The sequence below is a fragment of the Mandrillus leucophaeus genome, unplaced genomic scaffold (assembly GCF_000951045.1).
Source record: "Mandrillus leucophaeus isolate KB7577 unplaced genomic scaffold, Mleu.le_1.0 Scaffold544, whole genome shotgun sequence".
NCBI lineage: Eukaryota > Metazoa > Chordata > Mammalia > Primates > Cercopithecidae > Mandrillus > Mandrillus leucophaeus.
The window spans coordinates 784,634-810,761 of record NW_012105853.1 but is presented as its reverse complement, the minus strand read 5'-3'; the positions used below and the strand labels follow the sequence as shown (position 1 = coordinate 810,761).

General features: G+C 41.8%; 1 protein-coding gene across 4 annotated transcripts in view; it reads left to right on the top strand.

Annotated features, from left to right (window-relative positions):
* PKIG (protein kinase (cAMP-dependent, catalytic) inhibitor gamma) overlaps nt 1-26,128 on the top strand; it is an 86,467-nt gene that overhangs the window by 23,616 nt on the left and 36,723 nt on the right. The window lies entirely within an intron of this gene.

The window sequence follows — 26,128 nt, the reverse complement described above, 5'->3', positions numbered from 1 at the left end:
AGCAAGTACCAGTGGGGACAGGGCTGGAATAGGCAGTAATTTGCTGGTGGGCAGGAGCTTCCAGCTTGGGGGAAAAAAACAGATTCTTGGTCCTCCTAACTTGTTTTTAGCAGAGGACAAACCTCTAAGTGCTTTGTAAGATCCAAAGTGTCTATGCAGAAGGCAACAGACTGTGTTTTTTCAAAGATTTTCTGGAAAGACTTTGAGGCTGCCTGCAGTTTGAAGAAAGTCTTCTGAAAAGGGCAGGGAGCATGGGGGCAGCCCCAGAGACAGGATTTTCCCCAACTCAATTGATAAGATACAGGCAAATCATCACCTCATTGATTGATTTTTGTTCTTCAGTAACGTGACATTTTTTCTTTTCTGAGAGTAGGGTATTAAAAATTGTTATGGTTTTGGGTTTTACGGATTTATTGAAGCTTAATATCATTTAAGTGTCCTATTTTAATATCTGTATTTTTGACAGACTGCCAGAAATCATTTAACATGTTACTGTGCTATTTTTTTGATGTTGTCATTTTTATTTTTGTTTATGTTGTTATTCTTAAAGAAAAAAGAAAAGATACTATCAATAGAATTATCCTCAGTATTAGAAATTAAGAAATGTTTTAATTTCAATTGAAAACAAACAAGTAAACAAACATGAAACTGTATTGAGCGATCTGTGTATTCTCTACCTTCCTTTTATTCCTTTTACAAAAACTATAAGGAATAGTGCTTAACAGTTTACTGTCAAAACACTGAAATCTATTTACAGGAAGTTCATTTCTGACCAGAATTGTTTGTTTGTCTCTCCAAAGCTTGCCAGACTCTATAGGTTTTATGTAAGTTTATAAATATTCTTGTACACATTGGCTTTAAACTAAATCCTCCTAAGTATCCAGACTACCATGTATCTTTCTGCGTCTAAATTCAGAGATACCATCATGTTGGTTTTAGATAAGTTACAGAGTAGTTTAGGCCCACATGATTTAAGCTCACCCACAGTTCTTTGTTGATACTTGAGGATTTCATCTGAAAAGCATCCTGTTCATACTCTGAAAATATTTCTTTCATCTTAGTACTCCCACTCATTTTGTGTGTGTATATGTGTATAGATTATTTTATTGTTCCATGTATATATATTTTGTGTGTGTGTGTCTGCTTGCTAGGGAACCTCATGTTTTTTAGTAAGAAAATACTTGTGTGATAAGGTCATAAAACCTAAGAGTTGAGAGGAATATTAGAGACCTCATTTATTTATTTTACTTTATTTTATTTTGAGACGGAGTCTTGCTCTGTCACCCAGACTGGAGTGCAATGGCACGATCTCAGCTCATTGCAACCTCCGCCTCCCAGGTTCAAGCGACTCTTCTGCCTCAGCCTCCTGAGTAGCTGGGACTACAGGTGTGTGCCACCACGCCAGGGTAATTTTTGTATTTTTTGTAGAGATGGGGTTTCACCATGTTAGCCAGGATGGTCTCGATCTCCTGACCTCACGATTCACCTGCCTTGGCCTCCCACAGTGCTGGGATTACAGGCGTGAGCCACCACACCCAGCCTAGAGACCTAATTTAAAGTTTATTGCTGCTTTATTACTATGAGCAACTAAATCATTTAACCTAAAATAATCTTTTTATTTTCTGTTCTCATTTAGCTGAATCTCTGAGCTTAAAAAAAGTGTGTTTGGCTTATATATCGCATTATCTCACATATGTTAGAACCAAAACTTAATTATTAGCCATAATGTGTCTTTTGGCTAATATTAGTAGTAAGGTTTTTGTTTGTTTGTTTGTTTGTTTTTGAGATGGAGTCTGGTTCTGTCACCCACGCTGGAGTGCAGTGGTGCGATCTCGGCTCGCTGCAACCTGTGCCTCCTGGGTTCAAGCGATTCTCCAGTCTCAGCCTTCCGAGTAGCTGGGATTACAGGTGTGCGCCACCATGCCCAGCTAATTTTTGTATTGTTGGTAGAGACAGGGTTTCACCATGTTGGCCACGCTCGTCTCGAACTCCTGACTTCAGGTGATCTGCCCCCCCTTGGCTTCCCAAAGTGCTGGGATTGCAGGCATGAGCCACCATGCCCGGCAAATAATAGTAAGTTAGTGAAGATCTGTACTAAATATGGATTCCAATTGAAACATTTCTTTTTTCTTTTTTATTTATGGCAGAGTAGAGAGTTGATAGGTATTTGTTGGCTTTATTAGTCTTCTCAAATTGGTGTGTAAAAATCATACCAGATATATAGGTTTAAGTCTCCTTCATATGATTTTTTTTCTTCTAAGCCTTTGGAATATGCCATGCTTTTCAAAAGGCCCCACTCATTATTTTTATGGTAGTGGAATAAAAGTCTCCAGTTTGTCAAGCTCATTATTCAAGCCTTCCAGGATTGTTTGCAGGTTCAAAATAAACTGCTGGGGGTTTTATGCATCTTGCAATATGAGTACTTCATTAAAATTAAAAGGGGGCCATGAATCTATCTACTCTGTTAAGGTCATATATAAATAAATGATTTTACTGGGATTTTCAGTGTATTTAGAGTAATCTATACTTAATGAGAGGAACTTTTCATTTCTTTGTACTATTTTTTAGCCTTTCCTGAACAGTAAATGTTTAAAAAAAACTATACCCTTATTCCTTGGTCTCTAAGAACTGTGTTAGGCTGGGCGCGGTAGCTCACCCCTTTAATCCCAGCATTTCGGGAGGCCAAGGAAGGTGGATCACTTGACAAGGTCAAGAGTTGGAGACCAGCCTGGCCAACATGGTGGAACCTTGTGTCCACTAAAAATATGAAAATTAACTGGTGTGGTGGTGAGCGCCCGTCGTCTCAGCTACTAGGGTGGCTGCCGCAGGAGAATCGCGTGAACCTGGGAGGCAGAGGTTGCGGTGAGCCGAGATCGCGCCACTGCACTCCAGCTGGGTGACAGAGCGAGACTCGTCAAAAAAAGGTGGCTCACACCTGTAATCCTAGCACTTCGAGAGGCCGAGGCAGGTAGCCGGGCATGGTGACGGGCGCCTGTAGTCCCTGCTGCTCCGGAGGCTGAGGCAGAAGAATGGCGTGAACCCAGGAGGCGGAGCTTACAGTGAGTGGAGATAACGCCACTGCGTTCCAGCCTGGGCAACGGAGCAAGACTCCGTCTCAAAAAAAAAAAAAAAGAAAAAGAAAAAAAGAAAAAAATCTATGGTGGAGTATGTGGTACAAAGATGAGACTTGGTGCCCTTTGGGATTCTTAAAGCTTTTCCATGTCTGGGAACTCAGGAGGCAGCCTTTACGTAGCAGAGGGGCTAGGAACCTCACTATTTCTCCAAAGTTGACTAGCTTTCTGTAAGATTACCCCTATAAAATCACTAGTCATTAGAAATAAAACTTTCTGTCTTTAAATGACTATAATATTTTTAAAAAGGACAATGAATATGTACTCTATGCCATCCCTTTCCATACTGTAAATGTGTTACTGAAAGTTAGGCTATTTAGATATACTTGAGTCCTATTCTAATACACGGAGAGGTTGCTTTTTAAATTATCCTCATCATTGTGGTAGTAATAGTAATATTAGTAGTACTAGTAGTTAACATTTATGGAAGACTTCATATGTTTTATATACATAGCTTTCTTTTACCCTTATAATAATCCTATGAGTTCGGCATTTTATTCTCTCCATTTTATGGGTAGGAGAACTGAGACTTGATAAGTGGACTATATGATTGATCGATTGGTTGATTTTGGTAAAGTTCAGATATCTTTTGTCCTGTGCTTGACACTCTAAAATAGTAAGTATTTGGGTAACAAATAATTGTAAGAGATAGAAAATCATCTTATCTTTTGGACTATTCCCTTCTATTCCATTCATACTGCCAGCACTCCAGTCTAACCTCACATTTCTCCCTCCCTCCCTCCCTCCCTCCCTTCCTTCCTTCCTTCCTTTCTCTTTCTTTCTCCTTTTCTGTCTCTTCTCTTTCTTTCTTCCCCTCTTTCCCTTCCTTCCCTTCCTTCCTTCTTTTCTTTTCATTTTCTTTCTTTCTTTCTTACAGGGTCTTGCTCTGTTGCCCAGGCTGGAGTGCAGTGGCATGATGACAGCTCACTGCAGCCTCTACCTCCAGGGCTCAAGTGATCCTCCTGCCTCAGTCTCCCAAGTAGTTGGGACTATAAATGCGTGCCACTGTGCCCAGCTAATAAAGCTCTTTCTGCTGAAGTTACGCCTAAACTCTTCTTTGCACATGTCATTCCTTATCACTTATCACCTAAAGAATGACAGGGGGCTTTGGCTTTGAATGGCCCTCAGTATGTATAAGCACCTAAAAATGTCAGTTTATCTCAGCTTGAAAGCAGTCCATCTCATCTGCCTGTTTTTCTTCTTAAAATAAACTTTTAAAAAATAAAGTTTTTAAAAGGTAAAGAATATTTAAGTAAGATTTCTTCTCCCCTTTCCTTCAAATCTCCATTCTCATTTCATAGAAGTAAACCATTCTTAACAATTTCCTGGATAATTCTTCCAGAAATTATGCATGTCCAAACAAATATAAAATCTATTGGTTGCTTAAAAATTCTATAAATGAGATCATATTATACAAAATATTCTACTACTACTGTTCACATAGATACATTTTATTCTTTTGAATGACTTCATGGTTGTATCACAAACCTTTTGGCTTTGAGTAACAGAAGCAAGGAATGTACTGAAGGAGTGTCAGACAAGGCTTCCAAATTGTCAGAACCAAGGCAGGCCAGGGAATCATCATCCTGTTTTAGCTGAAGCACCCAGGCCAGTGTGTTGCCATCACTGTCCTTGGACACTGTCAGGAATAAATTCCAACTGTTCCTTTGTCATAGTGTTACTTCTTAAGGTTCAGAGTCCTATTGAGACTATGAGGTTCAGAGTCCTATTGAGACTATGCACAATGGGGAAGTACCCCAAATAGAAAGAAGTGACTGGATGTTGGAAAACTTAAAAAATGATACATTTGCATTACATTGGTATTCTGTTGTATAAACATGTGATAATTTATGTATTAATAACTAGCCACTTCTTGGTGAATATTCAGGTTGTCATATTCAGTTTTTACTAGCAAAAACCACTGCTGCAAAGAAAATTATTTATGTGTGTCTTTGTGCATTTTTGTAAGTATATCTGTGAGATTAATTTCAAGAAGACTGCGCTGGATCAGAGAGTATATATATTTAACATTTTGATGTAGTGCCGGGCATGGTGGCTCATGTCTGTAATTCCAAAACTGAGAGGCTGAGATGGGCAGATCGCTTGAGCTCACGAGTTCAACATCAGCCGGGGCAACATTTTTTTCATGGGCAAAACTCCAAGAAGAAAATATGAAAACAAATACAAAATAAATAAAAAGAAAAAAGAAAATTAGCTGGGTGTGGTATTGCACGCCTGTAGTTCTAGCTACTCAAGAGGCTGAGGAAGGAGAATGGTTTGAGCTGGGGAGGCAGAGGTTGCAGAGATCGTGCCACTGCACACGAGCCTAGGCGATAGAGCCAGAGCTTGTCTCTAAATAAATAAATAAATACAATTGTGATGTATATTGTAATTCATCCTTAGAAGTTTTCACTGGTTTACACTCCCATCTACAAGGTGAACTGACTTTTAACTTACAAGATACAAAGTTATTTATGGCCATGTATTCAGCAACAGCCACAAAGTGTCACACCAGGTGAAAAAGGAAGTCCAAGTTACTGAGGTTTAGAGTTTCAATATTTATCAGGTAAGCATAGCCACCAAAGCCATTTTTGTTCTGAAAGCATTTGCTGATCCCGAGAAAGCATTTTTTAAGGTTAAGCTGTATCATTGGTGGCTTCACATATGAGGACAGAATTCTTAGCTTGTTGTCCGTCAAGGACGGGGAATCAGATAAACCACTTTTCTAGTTTGAATGGAACCCCTAAGGGCATAAGAGGGAACTTGAACTAAGCCAGCCCTCACATAGCCTTGCCACCCAGCTTCTAGGTCTAGGGAACGTAGACCGAGATCTTTCATCATTATGGTTCTCAAGTAATAGTGCCATCAGGCAGCTGGCAGAAGCAAGTGAAAATTTTCTCTCGAGGAAGATGTTATCATCCCGAACATCAAAATAGTCCTCTAAATAACTTTTTATGTAATGACTAGCACATAGGATTAAAACCAAGTTCACAAGGAAATAAGATACCATGAAAAGAATTAGCAAAAGCCATATACAACAAAACTATCAAAGCCATGAGATGTTGGAATTTCAGATGCAGAATATAAAACACTATTTACTATTCAAAAAGAAATAGAATCCAAGATAATAACGTCACAATAGGCCAGGCGCGGTGGCTCACACCTGTAATCCTAGCACTTTGGGAGGCCGAGGCAGGCAGATCACCGGGTCAGGAGTTCAAGACCAGCCTGACCAACATAGTGAAAACCCATCTCTACTAAAAATACAAAAAATTAGTTGGGTGTGGTGGCGGGCGCCTGTAATCTCAGCTACTTGGGAGGCTGAGGCAGGAGAATCGCTTGAACCCAGGAGGCGGAGCTTGCAGTGAGCTGAGATCGTGCCAGTGCACTCCAGCCTGGGTGACAGAGTGAGACTCTGTCTCAAAAAACAAAAAAAGTCAGTAAGTAGACACTGTCAAAAGTGACAGCAGGCCAGGCGTGGTGGCTCACACCTGTAATCCCAGCACTTTGGGAGGCTGAGGCAGGTGGATCATGAGGTCAGGAGATCGAGACCATCCTGGCTAACACAGTGAAATCCCGTCTTTACTAAAAATTCAAAAAAATTAGCCGGGCATGGTGGCGGGTGCCTGTAGTCCCAGCTACTCAGGAGGCTAGGCAGGAGAATGGCGTGAACCCGGGAGGCGCAGCTTGCAGTGAGCCAAGATTGCGCCATTGCACTCCAGCTTGGGTGACAGAACAAGACTCCGTATCAAAAAAAAAAAAAAAAAAGTGACAACAGATTTGAAAAAACCCAAATAGACATTCTAGAACCAAAACATACAATAATCAAAAACAAGAATGCAGTGGATGAATTTAAAGCAGATTACCTAGCAAGAGAGAAATAGTGGACTAGAAGATAGAATAGAAGAAAATTCTCCAGAATAAACTGTCAAGAGATTTTAAAAATGTAAAATATAGAGAAGATGGTTAGAGAATTAAAAAGACCCAGTGACAAGTTCTAATATACATTTTAAAAAGTTTTGTTTTTTTTTTTTCAAGTTTTTTCTTGCTGCATTGCCCAGGCTGGAGTGCAGTGGCTATTCCCAGGTGAGATCATGGCACACTGTGGCCTCAAACTCCTGGCCTCAAGTGATCCTCCCACCTCAAGTATGTAGGTGGGACTGCACCCAGCTTTAATGTACATTTAATTGGAATTTCAAAATGAGTGGAACAAGAATGGTGCAGAAGCAATATTTGAAGAGATAATTGCTGATCATTTTCTAGAACTGCAGAAAGATGAATTTGCAGATTCAAAAGTATATGGCCTTGAAGAAAAGCTAAAAACTGAGCAAGCATCCATCTTGTAAGTCAGACCACATTTTGTAAGTCAGAGAAAACACAGCAAAATAATTCTAAAGAAGATAAAGAGAAGCTAGGCATGGTGGTGCATGCCTATAGTGCAAGCTGCTTGGAAGGCTGCAGTGGGAAGATTGCTTGAGTTGGAGGCCAGCCTGGGCAACATAGTGAGACCCTTCCTACCCTGTCTCTAAAACAAATAAAATAAATAGAAAGAAAGAATGAAAAGAGTAGAAGTTAATAAAGTATAAAGCAAATGTATAGTAGGGAAAATCAATGAAGCCAAGTATGTTTTTTAGAAAAGATTAATAAAAATGATAATACTCTGATTAGGTTGATCAAGAAAAGGAAGACAGGAATAAAGAAAGGAGCACAAATAACCAAAATCAAGAATTAAAAAGAGGGGACTGGGCACAGTCTTTAACCCCAGTACTTTGGGGAGCTGAGGCGGGCAAATCACTTGAGCTCTGGAGTTTGAGACCAGCCTGGGCAACATGGCCAAATGCCATCTCTACAAAAATTAGCCAGGTGTGGTGGTGTGCTCCTGTAGTCCCAGCCACTCAGGATGCTGAGGTAGGAGGATGGCTTGAGCCCTGGAGCGGGGAGGCTGCAGTGAGCCTAGATCATGCCACTGTACTTCAGCCTAGGGGACACAGTGAGACCCTGTCTCAAAAAAAAAAAAGAAAAAAAAGTGCTTAAAAAAAAAAAGAGGCCGGGCGCGGTGGCTCAAGCCTGTAATCCCAGCACTTTGGGAGGCTGAGGTGGGTGGATCACGAGGTCAGGAGATCGAGACCATCCTGGCTAACACGGTGAAACCCCGTCTCTACTAAAAAATACAAAAAACTAGCCGGGCGAAGTGGTGGGCGCCTGTGGTCCCAGCTACTCGGGAGGCTGAGGCAGGAGAATGGCGTGAACCCGGGAGGCGGAGCTTGCAGTGAGCTGAGATCGGGCCACTGCACTCCAGCCTGGGCGACAGAGCCAGACTCAGTCTCAAAAAAAAAAAAAAGAGTGAAAAAGGGAGATTGTATACTCATTAACAAAATAATGATACTATAAATATTTTTTTAATTTTTTTTGAGATGGAGTCTCACTCTGTTCTGTTGCCCATGCTGGAGTGCAGTGGCACGATCTCAGCTCACTGTGACCTCTGCCTCCCAGGTTCAAGGGATCCTCCTACCTCAGCCCCCCTAGTACCTGGGATTACAGGCACGCACCACCATGCCCAGCTAATTTTTTGTATTTTTAGTAGAGACGAGGTTTCACCATGTTGGCCAGGCTGGTCTCGAACTCCTGACCTCAGGTGATCCACGTGCCTTGGTCCCCCAAAGTGCTGGGATTACAGGTGTGAGCCTCCGTGCCTGGTCACTATGCATAATTTTAAACCAAAATTTTGAAAATTTAGGTGAATGGATAAATGTATCAGTAATATAACTATTAGTAAAAACGGAGGCCAGGCACGGTGGCTCACACCTGTAATCCCAGCACTTTGGGAGGCTGAGGTGGGTGGATCACGAGATCAGGAGATCGAGACCATCCTGGCTAACACGGTGAAACCCCGTCTCTACTAAAAATACAAAAAATTACCCGGGCGTGGTGGTGGGTGCCTGTAGTCCCAGCTGCTCCGGAGGCTGAGGCAGGAGAATGGGGTGAACCTGGGAGGCGGAGCTTGCAGCGAGCGGAGATCGCGCCACTACACTCCAACCTGGGTGACAGAGCAAGACTCCATTTCAAAAAAAAAAAAAAAAAAAAATTGGAGCCATCTCAGCGTGGTGGCTCAGGCCTGTAATCCCAGCACTTTGGGAGGCCAAGGCGGGAGGATCACCTGAGGTCAAAAGTTCAAGACCAGTCTGGCCAACATGGCGAAACCCCGTCTCTACTAAAAATACAAAAATTAGCTAGGCATGGTGGCCCATGTCTATAGATAGTCTCAGCTGCTTGGGAGACTGAAGCAGGAGAATCGCTTGAACCCGGGAGGCGGAGGTTGCAGTGAGTGGAGATCGTACCATTGCACTCCAGTCTGATTGAAAGAGTGAGACTCCATTTCAAAAAACAAAAAAAATGGAATCAGCAGTTAAACTCTGCCCTTAAAGAAAACTAGCCCGTCACTAGGAGTATACCAAGCACTTAAGAGAAAGAGTTAATATTACACAAATGCTTCCTGAGAATAGAAAGAGATTAGCAAAACAAAAAACCTGACAGTGACATTATGAGAAAAGAAAAATCACAAGCCCTTTTACTCAGGAAAATTTCTACATTTTACTATGAAAAATTCCCAACTATATATTAGCAAAGCACAATCCAATATTTTACTTGTTATTGTAGTATAACAAACTACCAAAGTTTTGTGGCTTAGAACAACTAATTTTTTTTTCCAGGGATTCTGTGGGTCAGAAGTTTGGACTGGGCACAACAAGCATGGCTTGTTTCTGTTTCTGTCTAGGCACCCAGCTGGGAAGACTCAGAGGAGGGCTTGGAATCAAGCCCTTGGCTTGTTGATTTTTGTCATGTCAATTTCTTCTTTTTCTTTTTTCTTTCTTTCTTTTTTCTTTTTTTTTTTTTGGAGACAGGATCTTGCTCTGTTGCCTAGGCTGGAGTACAGTGGCATAATCATAGCTCATTGTAGCCTCAGCCTCCTGGACTCAAGCGATCCTCCTACCTCAGCCTCCTGAGTGGCTGTGACTACGGGCACATGACACTACACCTCACTAATTTTTGTATTTTTTTGTAGAGACGAGGTCTTACTGTGTTGCCCAGGCTGCTCTAAAACTCTGGGCTCACGTAATACTTCCACTTCAGCCTCCCAAAGTGCTGGGATTACAGGCATGAGCCACTGCACCTGGCCGTCTGTCTTACCAGTTTCAAAAATTTCTTTGTGGGTTAAGGAAATAAGCTATTTATATTGATAGGAAATATAATTTCTTCTAGTTCGACGTTTGATTTTTATTTTGCTCATCATGCTTTTTGCCATGCAGAATATTTTTATACATTGTCACATTTATTAATATTTCTTTCAATGACTTCTGGATTTTATATCATAGTATTTGGAAATACCTTCTCCGTTGTGAGGTCATAAAATGTGCCATTTGTTTTTCTAGTGCTTATATGGTTTCATATTTTTGCATTTAGATTTGTGGATCCACCAGGAGCTATTTTTGGGGTGAGGTATAAGACTACTTATTAACCTCACTTTTCTCAGTCAGATGGAGAGATCAATTTTGACTGTGGAGAAGGGGGCTCTGGTAAAGTATCTTGATCATCTCTTAGGGGGATCATGGGATTGTGAGGAATTACTCTCTTTTCACCCAAAGGAATTGGAATGAGCATCTGAAGTCAAAGCTGCCTCTCCCCTACAGCACGTGGGAAAAATGATTTTAAACTGAATCCTTTTTCACTACTCCTTCTCATTTCCTGAGACTTTCTGCTACTGTGGTATCACTGGCCTCATGACGTTATGATTTTGATCTCATTTTTGTTCTGTTTTAAAGTGGTTTTTTTTTTCTGATGTCGTGAAAGGACACAGCTTCATTTTATGTATAAGCTCTCTCTAAATTGTGATATAGTGTGAGTTGTTGTGAATTCTATTCTAGCTATTATTATTATTATTATTATTATTATTATTATTATTATTAGAGATGGGGTCTTGCTATGTTTTCCACAGCCAGAACCAGAGCTCCTGGGCTCAAGCCTCCTGTCTCAGCCTCTTGAGTAGCTGGGACTACACATGTGCCCAGCTTTAGCCATGATTTCTAGGATCAGTTTTGGAGGGCTTTCTCATTTTTTTTGTTTGATCCCAAGTCCATCTCAGGCAGTGGTCTTTCTGTAACTTTCTATAGCTCTCCATTCATTTATTATATTATAAGGTAGGCTGTGAATATAGGAGGAAACAGACTTTCGTGATCATGATTTCACATTCCTGTCATTGTTCCAGATGTATATAAACCTCTCAGACCTTTGAGGCTTGGTTTAAGATAAGTCCTTTGAACAACCAGTAAAAATCATTAATGGAAATAAAGAAAATCAGCAGTTCTTCTTCTTCATTAGGACATCTTGACCTTGATATGAATACTACTATGCTACTTGGTCTTGGATGAATGATACCAACTTTGACGTAGGCGCTTATGAAATTATTTTAAAGCATCATTTAAAAATTACCTATTTCACCATTCTAACTAAAGCAATAGCTTTCGTGTGTTAGTAAGTTTTTTTCTAATATCTGCTTATGCTCATTAAGTGCCTTCTGTTTGTCAGGCCTTCTGCTAGTGTTCAGACTATAGAGTTGAATAAAATACAAAATTTTCCATCTACTAAGGGAGATAGAATATAACAAGTAGTTATAATGTACTGTGCTGGGAACTATAATGGAAGTGTTATTGGGGGCATGTATTGGTCAGGATTCTTAGTAGCAAACAACAATATTCACTGTAGTTGGCTTAAGCAGAAAGGTAGTTTAACATCGGCGCTTGGATGTTACACAGATGGAAGTGAAGCAGTCACGGACAATATTTCCATGAGAAATGGCCAGCCCCACTAAGGGGGACTCTTCTGGAGAAAAACCACTGCTGCCTTTACCAGCACAGGTAATGTCAGATACTGGACATCAGAAACTGTCCCATAACAGTCCTAGAACATGGGCTTATAATTTTCTTTACATTTTCTAGTGCAGTTAGCCCATTTATAGTCTTTATATCCTTCATGCCCTTCATTGGTTTATAGCAGCTGCTACTGAGTTTGAAAAAGGCCTGACTTTAATATGTACTTTACCTCGGGCAATCATAGGTGATTGATTGATTGACTGATTGATTTTGAGACAGAGTCTTGCTCTGTCGCCCAGGCTAGAGTGCAGTGGCACAATCTCGGCTTACTATAACCTCCACACTGGAGCCTGCGTGACAGAGTGAGACCCTGTCTGAAAACAAAGCAGTAAGTAACTCTGATATAAATGTCCCTCTTGTTTATAAGTCAATGTATGCACATTTTGTAGCGCTTGGTATGTATGATCCAAAAGCACTTAAAGATAACTTTTTGTATTTTTTCTTTTTGTAGAAGTAATGCTATATTTTATTATAAAATACTAATTGAAAATACCAATAAGAAAATAAAAATTACCTGCAGTGTCATCATCCTGATATACTACTGATTAATAGTTTCTTCCATTTTTTTCTACTTTCCATTTTACAAACATGAGCCCCTTCTATATATAGGGGCTTACCTTAACATTAAAGTGAGACTCTTTTTTTTTTGAGACGAAGTCTCAGTCTGTCGCCCAGGCTGGAGTGCAGTGGCGCAACCTCTGCCGCCCAGGTTCAAGTGGTTCTCCTGCCTCTGCCTCCCGAGTAGCTGGGATTACAGGCACCTGCCACCGCGCCTGGCTAATTTTTTGTAATTTTAGTAGAGACAGGGTTTCACCATCTTGGCCAGGCTGGTCTTGAGCTCCTGACTTTGTGATCCACCTGCCTCTGCCTCCCAAAGTGCTGGGATTACAGGCGTGAGCCACCGCGCCCAGCCCTTATGTGACATTTTTTAAATGTCATCAGATATTCTTCGATAGTATTACTTATCGTGACTGTGTAATATTCCATTCTGTAGATCTACCAAAGTTTACTTAACTACTCCCTAATTGTGGACTTTAAGGATTTTCAGTTTTACAGTATTTTGAATAGTGCTGAAGTGAATAACTTTAAGTCAAGTCTTTGCACACACATCTATAGTGGTTTCTTTTGGATAGATTCTTAGATGCGAAATGAGTGGGTCAGAGAGCACTTACATTTTTTACTTAAGAAACTTTATTTTTTAGACCAGTTGTAGATTCCCAGTGAAACTGCACAGCAAGTACAGAGAGGTCCCATATACCCTGTACATTTTTAAGGATTCTAGCACATATTGTCAAGTTGCCCTTTAGGAATGTTGTACCATTTTCTATTTTCACCTACATTGTCTCTTATTTCCACAACACTGAGAAGTATCATTTAAAAGAAATCTTGATAAGGCACATGTCTAGTAGAATATCTATTCCAGTCAAGGTAAGACTAAATTTTCTTTCTCCTGAAATGTATATTTACATTATTCAGTCCGTTATTATTTATTGTGGTTGGTGATCACACAATTCCACCAGCCTTCCTTCTTTTGCCAATGTAACAAAAATTATAAAAGTAATACATAGACACAAAAATAAACACTCCAGGACAGAAAGATATAGTGATGAAAGTAAAAAAAATCCCCACTTGCTTTAGCCAGGCCTTCTGAAAGCTGTTTTTTACTTTAATGGTTTTTCGTAATTGTGGTGGTTACCTCCAAAACTGTAAATAAAATATACATAAACATGTAATTTTTATTTTTATTTTTTGTTATTTTATTTTTATTTTATTTATTTATTTTTTTGAGATGGAGTTTCACTCTTGTTGTCCAGGCTGGAGTGCAGTGGCATGATCTTGGCTCACTACAGCCTCTGCCTCCCGGGTTCAAGAGATTCTCCTGCCTCAGCCTCCCAAGTAGCTGGGATTATAGGCATGCACCACCATGCCAGGCTAATTTTGTATTTTTAATGGAGACGGGGTTTCACCATGTTGGTCAGGCTGGTCTTGAATTCCTGACCTCAAGTGATCCCGCCTGCCTCAGCCTCCCAAAGTGCTGGGATTGCAGGTGTGAACCTTGCCATATCTCACACTCCCCGTGTAATCCTGCTGTCCAGAGATACACAATTTGGTATATTGTATATCCTTTTAGAGATTTAAATGTAGGCTGGGTTCAGTGACTCACACCTGTAATCCCAGCACTTTGGGAGGCCAAGGCATGAGGATTACTTGAGACCAGAAGTTCGAGACCAACCTGGCAACATAGTAAGACCTTGTCTCCACAAAAAATGAAAAAAAAAATAGCCAGGAGTAGTGGTGCGTGTCTGTAGTCCTAGTTATTCCAGAGGCTGAGTTGTGGGAGAATCACTTGAGACTAGAAGTTTGAGGTTACAGTGAGCTGTGATGATATCACTGCACTCCTGCCTGAGTTACAGTGCAAGACCCTGTCTCGAATAAATGAATAAATATAGCAGTAACAACAAAACATGGACTGTGAGCCAGGTACTATGCATTGTCTTGTTAAATCCTCATAGTGTCTGAGATGGGGACCTGTTTACTGAAACGTAAACTTGAACCTTATGGCTAACTGGTGACTTGCCTAAACATTTCCAGTATTTGCTATGATAAGTTGTATGCAATAAATAAGATATATCTAATTATGTGTTCTTGTGTGATCATCTCTATTTAATACATTTCCACAACTAGGATGGTTTGGTTTAAAAAGTGCACATTTAAACTATTTAAACTTTTGATTCATCTTGAGAGAGGTAGTTTAGAGTGTGGACTTTGTCGTCACACATACCAGTATTTAGATTCCGACTGCCAGTTACTGGCCACTCACTAAAATGAAACTGTACATCAGTTTGCCTATCTCTAAAGTGGAAGGATAACAGAAACCTCATATGGCTGTGAAGATTAAATGAGATGCTGCTGCAGTGTCCCTGGCTAGTATGTACCACCTGGGAAGAATGGTGTCCAAGATAGACCAGGCCCCTCATCTCACAGAACTGATATTTTAATGTGGGACAGGAGGAGGCAGCAGTGAAAGACAGGCGGTAAAGAAATTAATGAACAACAAAAAAAGTGGTGCTGTATGGACACTTAAACAGAAAGTGATGTGATAGGTAGATGGGTGGTTATTTTTTATTTTTTTATTTTTTGAGACGGAGTCTCGCTGTGTCGCCCAGGCTGGAGTGCAGTGGCGCGATCTCGGCTCACTGCAAGCTCCACCTCCCGGGTTCACGCCATTCTCCCGCCTGGGTGGTTATTTTAGGTTGGGTGGCTTGGGAAAGTTTTTCTGAAGAAGTGACATCTCAGCTAAGGTCTCAATGATAAGGATAGTTTTATAATTCAAAAATTCCTAGAAATAAAAACATGGGATCAAACATTACATGCTTTAGGCCAGGCACAGTGGCTCACGCCTGTAATTCCAGTACTTCAGGAGGCCGAGGCGAGTGGATCACTTGAGGCCAGGAGTTTGAGACCAGCCTGGCCAACATGGGGAAACCCTATCTGTACCAAAAATACAAAAATTAGCCAGATGTGGTGATGCAGGCCTGTAATCCCAGCTACTTGGGAGGCTAAGGCAGGAGAATTGCTTGAACCCAGGAGGCGGAGGTTGCAGTGAGCTGAGGTCGTGCTCTCACTACAGCCTATGTAATAGAGTGAGACTCAAATAATAATAGTAATAATAATAATAACAACAAAGTGACCTGAAGAAATTTCTAAATAATTTACATTCTGTGTATAGACACGCCTCTTTTTCTTTACCATGACCAGAACTTTTTTCCTAATGTTAAAAAAAGTGGGGTTGTTCAAAGATTGTCTTAGGGACCTTCTAATGAGCTTTACTGGCAGAGGGAAAAGACAAGAAAACGTGTAAGTCCCTTTTAGGAATCTCTTTTATTTCCTCTCGCCATGTTAACTGTCTACCATCACCCATTGTACTATAAACCTTTGTCTTCACTTTACTGGCCTTTTTCTCTACACCATATCCTGCCTGCGTTATATGACTGGAAGCTGCCAACATGCATGTTAACTAACAAGCACTTTTTCGTCTTTAGAATTAGGCAATGCCTGGGTCAGGGGAGATGCAAGATTCAGATCAGCAATGCTTTTGCTGTAAACACAAGGCAGCTTTTAGAGTAGACTGGTTTTTCCAAACACATTCATTGGCAAGGCTGTAACACCTTCTGTGAGTTAAAACTGTGCAGAAGGCTCTGCACATGGGTTTGTTACAGTTGAGCCTTTTTCCTGTATGGCATGCAATGGGCGCATTGGGCATTGGTGAACACCGTACACTACCATTGCTTCTCCCCAGAATTCATAGGTAATAAGACCTCTTTTGTTTGTAATGCCTGTATAATTACACGTTGTTTGTGGATCTGTTCTGAAAGCCTTTAATCATTGTATGTTAATTGCACTGTAAGAACCGTTCTCTTTGTAGGTCTTGAGCGGGCCTCAGCATCTTTACAACAATACACATGTTTTTGTTTGTTTGTTGTGAGACGGAGTCTCACTCTGTCGCCCAGGCTGGAGTGCAGTGGCATAATCTCAGATCATTACAACCTCCGCCTCCCAGGTTCAAGCAATTCTCCTGCCTCAGCCTCCCCAGTAGCCAGGATTACAGGCGCCCACCACCACACCCGACTAATTTTTTTGTGTGTTTAGTAAAGACAGGGTTTCACCATGTTGGTCAGGCTGGTCTCGAACTCCTGACCTCAAATAATCCACCTGCCTTGGCCTCCCAAAGTGCTGGTATTCAGGCATGAGCCACTTTCCCAGGTCAATATACATGTTAAATTACAGACATCATCCAGTTACTGTTTTGTTCACGTATGGGGCAAGTGTATATTTTTATATAATATACAGGTATTATAATCTAATTTCTGATTCAAGCCTTAAAGAAAATATGTAGTTCAAACTTGGAAATAAATGGATTAAAAGTCACTTGTTCTTAAAATGTGGTTTCTTTTTATAATCTTTTAAAATTCAGCAACTTAAATAAAACATCCTGAGGGCAACATGTGTTAGTGAGGGGGACTGGGGGTGGCGTGGGGAGGGAGTGTGTTTGATGAAGTTGTCCAGGAGCAAAGCACCACTTACTTGAAGCCCAGAGATTTGTCATCCAAATATGTGCAGATTGCTGGTGCTATAAATAGTTTGAACTCAAGTAAACAGCCTCTTCCCCCTAACTGCTGCTTGGCCATTATTCAGATGCCAGCACAGACTGAGGAGCATCTCACACCAGGCTTAAGGCTCTTGTGCCCAAATGTTGGGCTGCTTCTCTTGTGGGGAGAGCTTCAGCTACCCTGACTTGAGATGACTGAGGGTCACATGTTCACCCTCTTTAGTTATCCCACGTTTGGCTCCCACCCCTATGCAACCTGATGTACAGTTTCATAAACATGCCTCTGCTCTGATGAGTAGCACTGTTCTAAGAAGATCCTGGCAACTATTAAAAAGCCCTGGGGCCCCATGGCTGTTGACTGAAGTAGATTTAGGAAGCACAGAAGTTCTTTTTTCAGGGCAGAGGCACGCATGTCTCATTTCTTTCTTTGGAACTAAGTAGAGTGGCACTGGTTGTCAGAACTGCTGCAGACTGCCTGTGCCAGCAACTCATCTGCTCTGTGCCAGGCAGGCAGGCTGCTGACATTTCAAGAGTCCCTTTGAGGACTCAAGCAACATGCTGTCATTAGAGCAACTGAGGACATTCCATGGTTTATTAGTATATTTCCTTTGGAAAAAATGTCTCCCCCCCCCCCCCTTTTTTAAATTCCTGCTTCGGCTGCATTGCTGCATTCATGTACAGTGACTCTTATGACAAATGCCCATGAGGAGATTATGACTGATTTAACATTTTGTTGTTGAGGGGAAATAAGGAATGGTAGAAGAAATACTAGATTAAGGATCAGGAGCCTGGATTCTTGCGCAAGTTACCTAACTTTTCTTAGGTTTGATTTCTTCATTTGTCAAAAAGATAGTCATGTCCCTCCTGTTTCTTGTGGTTGATGAGAAAATTTATGTAAAGGTACTTTCTGGACTATACCAAACAAATGGAATGCAAAGGAGAAGTAGGGTAATGGAAGGAGCTTGGTGTTTGAGTCTCACAGGCTTAGCCCACACTGTGACCTCAAGCACAAATGGCTAATGTCTCTCAGCCTCAACCTTTTCATCTGTAAAATGGGAATATCTATACTTGCCTTGCAGGAATGTTAGAAGGATTAGAAGTAACATATGTAAAGCACTGACAAATGGCAAACAATTGTTTAATAGCAATAATTGTTATTATTACACTTAATGTGGAGATATTCACTCTGGGTGATTTAGGATTCTAAACCTGAGGAAGTATTCAGTTTATAAATGTAGAGATTAGCAAAAGGCCCTGCTAGTAACTGATAGTAGCAACTGATAATAGCTACCTTTAAAAAATCCAAGTAATACATGAATATGACTTTTTAAAAAATCTCTGAGTCCAGAAAGGCATCTGTCTCCTGCTTACCTCCCCACCCTGAGGCAGCCATTTTATTTTTCTGCTTTTACTTCTTTTGGTGGTTACTTCTATTTCTCTAAATCATATTACTCCCATTTCCTTTTTTAAATGAATTTTGTTTTTGTCAGAATGGTACATGCAAATAGTTTGCCTTAGTCTTTTTTAAGGTCAAATATCATAAAAGATTTATAATAAAAACCATCTGTTCCTTGCCCCCTCCCTTTCTTTACCCTTCCTCCTATCCTGCTCCCAAGAGCATACACTTTTGATCCTTTTAGGCGTTTGATCTAGCATTTATCTCTCTATATCTAAATAATATGCTTATTGAGATATCTGGGGTTTTTTAAAATTGTATTACAGAAATTTTCAAACATGTACGAAACTAGAAAGAATAGTATAATTAATCCTCATGTACTACCCATTACCCAGCTTCAAAAATCAACAACCCATGACCAGTCTTGTTTCATCTGTGCTGGTAGCCATTTTTCCCTGCCACTAGATTATTTTGGAGTAAATTCTAGACGTCATTTTATCAGTAATTACCTTAGCTTTTTTTTTTTTTTTTTTTTTTGCAACAGAGTCTCACTCTGTTGCCCAGGCTGGCGTGTAGTGGTGCAATCTTGGCTCACTGCAACCTCCACCTCCCTGGTTCAAGCAGTTCTCCTGTCTCAACCTCCCAAGTAGCTGGGACTACAGGCACACGCTACCACGCCCGGCTAATTTTTTTATTTGTAGGAGAGATGAGGTTTTATCATATTGGGCTGGTCTTGAACTCCTGACCTGAGGTGATCTACCTGCCTTGGCCTCCCAAAGTGTTGGGGTTACAGGCATGAGCTACTGTGCCCAGCCTTTTAAGGGAATAAGGATTCCTTTTAAAATATAACCACACTACTATCCCACATAAAATAATAATCTATTATTATTAGCAGTGACTCCATGTTTTTTTAGTTCCAATCAGATCCAAACAAGGACCTCACATTACCATACTGCTTTTTCTTGACTCATCAGTTTTTTGTTTGTTTTTGAGATAGTCTCGCTCTGTTGCCCAGGCTGGAGTGCAGTGGCACCATCTCAGCTCACTGCAACCTCCGCCTCCCAAGGTTCAAGTAGTTCTCCTGCCTCAGCCTCCCAAGTACCTGGGATTACAGGCATGTGCCACCATGCCTGGCTAATTTTTGTATTTTTATTTTTGAGACGGAGTCTGGCTGTCACCCAGGCTGGAGTGCAATGGCATGGTCTCAGCTCACTGCAACCTCTGCATCCTGGGTTCAAATGATGCTCCTGCCTCTGCCCCCTGAGTAGCTGAGATTACAGGCACCTGCTACCACGCCCAGCTAATTTTTGTAATTTTAGTAGAGATGGGGTTTGCCATGTTGGCCAGGCTGGTCTTGAAACTTGAACTCCTGTCATGCAGTTGGTTTTCATCAGACATCCTGTCATGCTTTATTTGACCACTGACAATCACTAATAAAAGACTTCTTTAAGGGGTAGGTCTCAGTTCATCTGTTTGTCCCATACGCCTCTGTCCTGCCTGGGAAGCTGCTGGGTACTAGAAGGGTACTAAGGTACTAAGTGGAAGATCCTTTAGGGCACATGAGCAGGAGCAGCAGTTAGACTGAGGGCCCTTCACATGTTAGCATAAGGTGGCCAGTCTCTTACTAGAAGCCCTAGATCAATCCTAGGCAGTTCATTCAATTTATTTAAAGAGGCCTCCTGTCTTTGGCTATGGTTCTACAAAGCTTTTGGGCCCTCTGTGTGCTTCAGGTATGGGATAGAGGAGCTGGTGGCACAGGACCTTCAGTGGATCCCTTCATTTTTTGGCCCTTCTGAATCTTCTCCACGCCTGCTATCTTCAGGTCCAGAGCCTCCCTGGGGTCCCACACGTTTCCTTGTCTCTCATTTCCAATGGTGCTTTCTTGTCCTTGTGCTCCAGACTTTAGTTTCTGTCGTCATACCTCTCTGATCTGAACTTTTTCTATCTTCTGGAAATTATTTGAAATGAAATCCCTTGTTCTCCAATGATCCTTCTTTCAGCAAGAAGGCCCAATTTGTAGTTCAGAAGACATGGTGCTTTTTACAAAAAGTATGTTATTGTTTTACCATAAACTGGACTAAGTAGAGTGTGTGTGTGTTTAGAAAATATTTATTGAGTTTCCTATTTTATGGCAGGCACTCTTCTAGGCACTTGGGATAGATGTTTTCAGTGAACCAGGGAGACATACTGTTGACCTTGTGGAGTTTACAGTCTGATGGGGAAACACATGGACCATATAAATATGTTAAGGGTTATGAGAAGAGACATAGGGGTACCATGAGACCATTACAGCAGGGGGAGCTAACGTGGCTCAGAGAAAAGGGCGCCCTAGGGAAGTGACATTTAATCTGAAATCTGATGGCTGAGTAGGAGTTAACCAAAATAAGAGGGAAGAGCCCTTCAAATTTGTATTTCAAAGTGCAGTAGCAAGTGAGAGTCTCAGACCAACAGAGAGTAGCAAGTGAGCGTCTCAAACCTTCTCCTGTTGGAGCACCAGGCTGTAGTACCTCAGGATAGTCCCTTGCCTTCTTTGGATCTGGCATTCCTCACCCCTAAAATGAGGAGACCACATGCTCCTTTCAGCTGCAAAAATCAGTGAGTCCAAGACTGTTTAAAGTTAAGGTCACTGTTGAAGTGAAGGTCCATCTATCCCAAAACAGCTGTAGTTGGAAACTTATCTCAAGCTAGTGAGAAGTGGTTTGAAAAAAGGCAGGGAGGGGACAGTGTGATATCCTGTGAACCTGTCCAGTTTCTAGCCACATAATCACTGGGGTCAGGCTTCTCTTATCCTTCCAGCTCTTCTTCAGAGACACCAAATCAGCAGTCCAAAGGGGACCACAAAGTGGATCCTCAGGACATCGAACCCTGAAGAAAAAGCAGCCATGTGTACTCCAAAACCAAAAAAAATACGTCCAGCAGTGTCTTAGTCATCTTTTGTGGGTTTGATTCTCCGCCCCTCAAAAATGACTTGTTTCTGAATTCAAAACTGTGTGTGTGTGTGTGTGTGTGTGTGTTTTGATACAGATTATTATTCTGTCACCCAGGCTGGAATGCTGTGGCATGATCTCAGCTCACTGCAACCTCTGCCTCCCAGGTTCAAGCAATTCTCCTGCCTCAGCCTCATGAGCCTTCTGAGTAGCTGGGACTACAGGTGTGCACCACCACACCCAGCTAATTTTTTTGTGTTTTTTAGTAGAGACGGGGTTTCACCATGTTGACCAGGCTGGTCTCAAACTCCTGACCTCAAGTGACCTGCCCACCTCTGCCTCCCAAAGTGCTGGGATTACAGGTGTCAGCCACCACACTTGACCAAGAACATTGTTTTAAGTGTAAGTGTGGTTCCTTCTCTGGGGCCTTACACTAGGATTGTGGTGAGATGATGTATTGTTCTCCTTCCTTTTTTCCTGTTCTTCTGTATTTTCTTATCTTTTTATAATAAGCAATTATGATTATAGTTAGAACAAAATCTACTTTTATTCATAAATCTCAATCAATATGCTTCTCAATTAATTGTGTAGAGAAAACATGGACCTTCTAACTGCTTGGCATAGTGAATAAGTGAGTTGGAAATGGTATGGCAGCTGAAACCCGCCTTTGATAGGGTGATGAACGATTGCACTGTACAGCAGCTATGTGGACTAGAAAGTGGGTAGTGGTGGCCAGCATTTCTTTATTCATATACTCCTTCAACAGATATCCGTCAGTTGCTAGCTGATGTAGTTGGAATGTTTAACGATATTGATGGATATCTGTTGGATGTCATGTTGAAATGGGAACCCCAGTGTTGGAAGTGGGGCCTGGTGGGAGGTGTGTGGGTTATGGGTACGGATCTCATGAATGGCGTGATCTCCTCCCCGTTGTAATGAGTGAGTTCTTGTTCGGTTAGTTCAAGTGAGAACTGGTTATTTTTTAATTTAAAAAAAATTTATTGGCCAGGCGTGGTGGCTCACGCCTGTAATCCCAGAACCTTGGGAGGCCCAGGCGGGCGGATCATGAGGTCAGGAGATCGAGACCATCCTGGTTAACAAAATGAAACCCCATCTCTACTAAACATACAAAAAATTTAGCCGGGCATGATGGTGGGCGCCTGTAGTCCCAGTTAGTCGGGAGGCTGACTCAGGAGAATAGTGTGAACCAGGGAGGTGGAGCTTGCAGTGAGCCAAGATGGCGCCACTGCACTCCAGCCTGGCAACAGAGCGAGACTCCATCTCAAAAAAAAAAAAAGCATGGGACTACATGTGTGCACCACCATGCCCAGCTAAATTTTTGTATTTTTAGTAGAGATGGTGTTTCGCCATGTTGGCCAGGCTGGTCTTGAACTCCTGACCTCAGGTGATCTGCCTGCCTCGGCCTCCCAAAGTGCTGGGATTACAGGTGTGAGCCACTGTGCCTGGCCCTGGTTGTTTAAAAAGAGCCTGGCACTTCTCCCTCTCACACTTACTCCCTCTCTTGCCGTGTGACATTCCGGCTCTCCTTTCCCTCTACCATGTCTAAAAGCTTCCTAAGGCCTTACCAGAAGCAGATGCTGGTGCCATGCTTGTTAAACAGTCTGTAGAACCGTGAGCCAAATAAACCTATTTTCTTCATAAATTGTTCGGCCTCAGGTATTCCTTTATAGCAATGCAAAACGGACTAACACTCTGCCCCAACAAATTAATCAATCTGTGTCTGTGATTTTCTCATGTGTCAGGCAGGGATAATAATTATACCTACCTCATAGAGCTCCTTATGGGATTAAATTAGGTAATTTATATAAAGCAGTTAGCATACAACTGGGCACACCTGTAATCACAACACTTTGGGAGGCCAACGCAGGCAGATCACTTGAGATCAGGAGTTCAAAACCAATCTGGGCATATGACGAGACCCCCGTCTCTACAACATAAATAAAATAAACAGAATATTACCTGGTATATGATAAATATCCAATGTTAGTTTTGGGGTTTGTTTATGGATTTCCTTATTTTAATAAGTATCTCATAATATGTACAAAATGCTGCTAAATTAGACACAGATCTTTTCCTTAAGAAGTTAGGATTCTGGCAGAGAAAAAAGACCTGCCCCCAAATAAATATGTGTCAACAGAGAAAAGGGTGTGTTTCTTAAGAAACAGAGAGTACTAAGGAAATTCAGAGGAAGGAGAGACCCCTTCTAAACTGGGGGTAGAGGGTGGAATTAAACAGCCAGAGTTTCCTTCATCCTCAAAGGAGCTGATACTACTGTCTGTGAAAAATAGCCAAGTTTCCTGAAGGGAAGCCCTTTAAGAGGCGGTAGTGCAAGGGGGTTGTGGATTCAGGACTGGCCCCACACAGTCCCTAGTTAGGGCGCAGGCTGTGCCCCTTGCTCCCGTGAGCCTTTGAGCAGGTTAGTCTGCTCACCATGCATCTGTTGCTATAGCTGTAAGATGTGAATATTAATAATGTCTCCTGTACCTGATTATTGTGAGGATGACATTAAGTGGTGTTTACAGAGTGCTCAGTGCACAGCGTGGCCCCCGCCCACATAAGTGTGTCCAGTATTGTCAGTTAAAGAAGAAATGAATGTGTCGGTGTTGCTTTGGTTCTGTCTTCCGGATTCTGTCACAGACATAGAATTACTCAGTTCACAAGGGAAGTGATACAAAGTACATGTTGTTGAAGAAAATGATGTTGTTTTTATGAATGGGCTCCTTACTATTATTTTTGTTCAAGTAACAAAACATGATTCAAAGCACCCATCTCAAGAGCCCAGCCTCATTTCCTGACGCCTACTCAGGCTTCTGGAATAAAGGCTCAGCCAAACAATGGCCCCGACCTCCAGTCCCTCCAAACTGAGTGCTGCTGCTGAGAACAGGCCTGACAGCTCTGGGTGGGCTTTTGTTCGTTACTCATCCTGACATTCTGGAGAAATACAGGACCCTCTTTATTTAAAATGACTTTATTTCATTGTCACATCACCATTAGGGCAAAGGATGATGAAATGGTCAGAATTAGACAAGAAGTATTCAAGTATTTTTCAATGTATAGTATGTGCCAGGCACATAACCAACACAAGAACCTTGGAGAGTAAGGCTTTTCTTCTTCTCATTTTACACTGGGAAACCAAGGCACAGCAAGAAGGTCTAGCGTCCAGAAGGAAGCCCAGATCTCTCCGAGCTGTGAGCGACTGCTCTCTGTGGGTTACCAGAATGGTGGTTTTTTTTGGTTTTTTTTTTTTTTTTTTTTTAAGACAGAGTCTCACTCTGTCACCCAAGCTGGAGTGCAGTGGTGCAATCTCGGCTCACTGCAACCTCCGCCTCCCATGTTCAAGCAATTCTGCCTCAGCCTCCCAAGTAGCTGGGACTACAGGCGCACACCACCACATCTGACTAATTTTTTTTGGATTTTAGTAGAAACGGGGTTTCACAGTGTTGCCCAAGCTGCTCTTAAACTCCTGAGCTCAGGCAATCCACCCGCCTGGGCCTCCCAAAGTGCTAGGATTACAGGCGTGAGCCAGCACGCCCAGCCAGGCTGGTGTGGTGTTTATTCCACAGCAGTCCTATGTCACATTGTTGAAAAGCCTTCAGATTGGCAAACTCCCTCCTCATATAGCCTGTTTTCTTGGGTGTTTTTTGATAAGCATCTATGTTTTCTGAGAACTAGTAAAAAGTCTCGTTAAACCATAAACTACCACAGCCTCTTCCCCACTACAGAGAGCCGCTTTCCCAGTAGAGCTCCGGTCCCACCTTCCCATCACCATCGAAGTGGCATTGAAACATATCACATCTGCTCCCTTTGAGAGAGTTAGCCGAAGCCCAGTCTTGCTTCAGGCCACATAGGATTTGGGTAGCAAAGCAAGGAAAGCAGCCTCTCCGACCTCGTGGCCTGCGTGCTTCCTTTCCCAGGCTGGCTGCAGCAACCGTTTTGAGAAATGGCGTTGGCATTGTCGTGTGTGGCATGTGTGCTGACCTAGTTAGGAGTTGAGGCTTCATTTCTAATTCTGTCCCTTTCGTTTTGAGCTGTGTGACCTTGGGCATGTCACCTGACTTCTCTGTATATGTCTTCTTATCCAGGAAGGAGAGGTTGATCATGTAGCCTCATAGCACTTATCTCACTCTCCTAAGGATGCTATGAGAATCAAATGAGATTATGTACAACGAGAGCAAACATTGATTCAATATTTACTATGTACCAAGTACTTTCAATTTCCTTACATGTGTTTTTTAATTCTCACAATCCTAAAACAGAGGCACGAGTATCCCACTTGACAGTGAAAAAAACTGAAGTTCAGAAAAATTAAGTCACACAGGACTCAGATCCGCATCTGTGGCTCCCAAATGATGTTCCTAACCACTATGCATGTCACCTTGCTTCCCATTGTACACAAAAGTAGAGAGATGTTCTTTGTCTTTCCCATCAAGCAGTCTCCAAATGCAAGAAATGATCTCTCGTAACCACTGCTGTTCCATGTTGGTCCCTAAGGACACTTACAGTCTCTTACTTGTTTGTCTTGTCTTGTAGTTTATGCTGCTGCTTTTCATGTCCCTAAGGACTTGTTCAGTGAATTCTTTTGGTTTTACTCCCAAAGAATCTGTTCATCTTCTTCA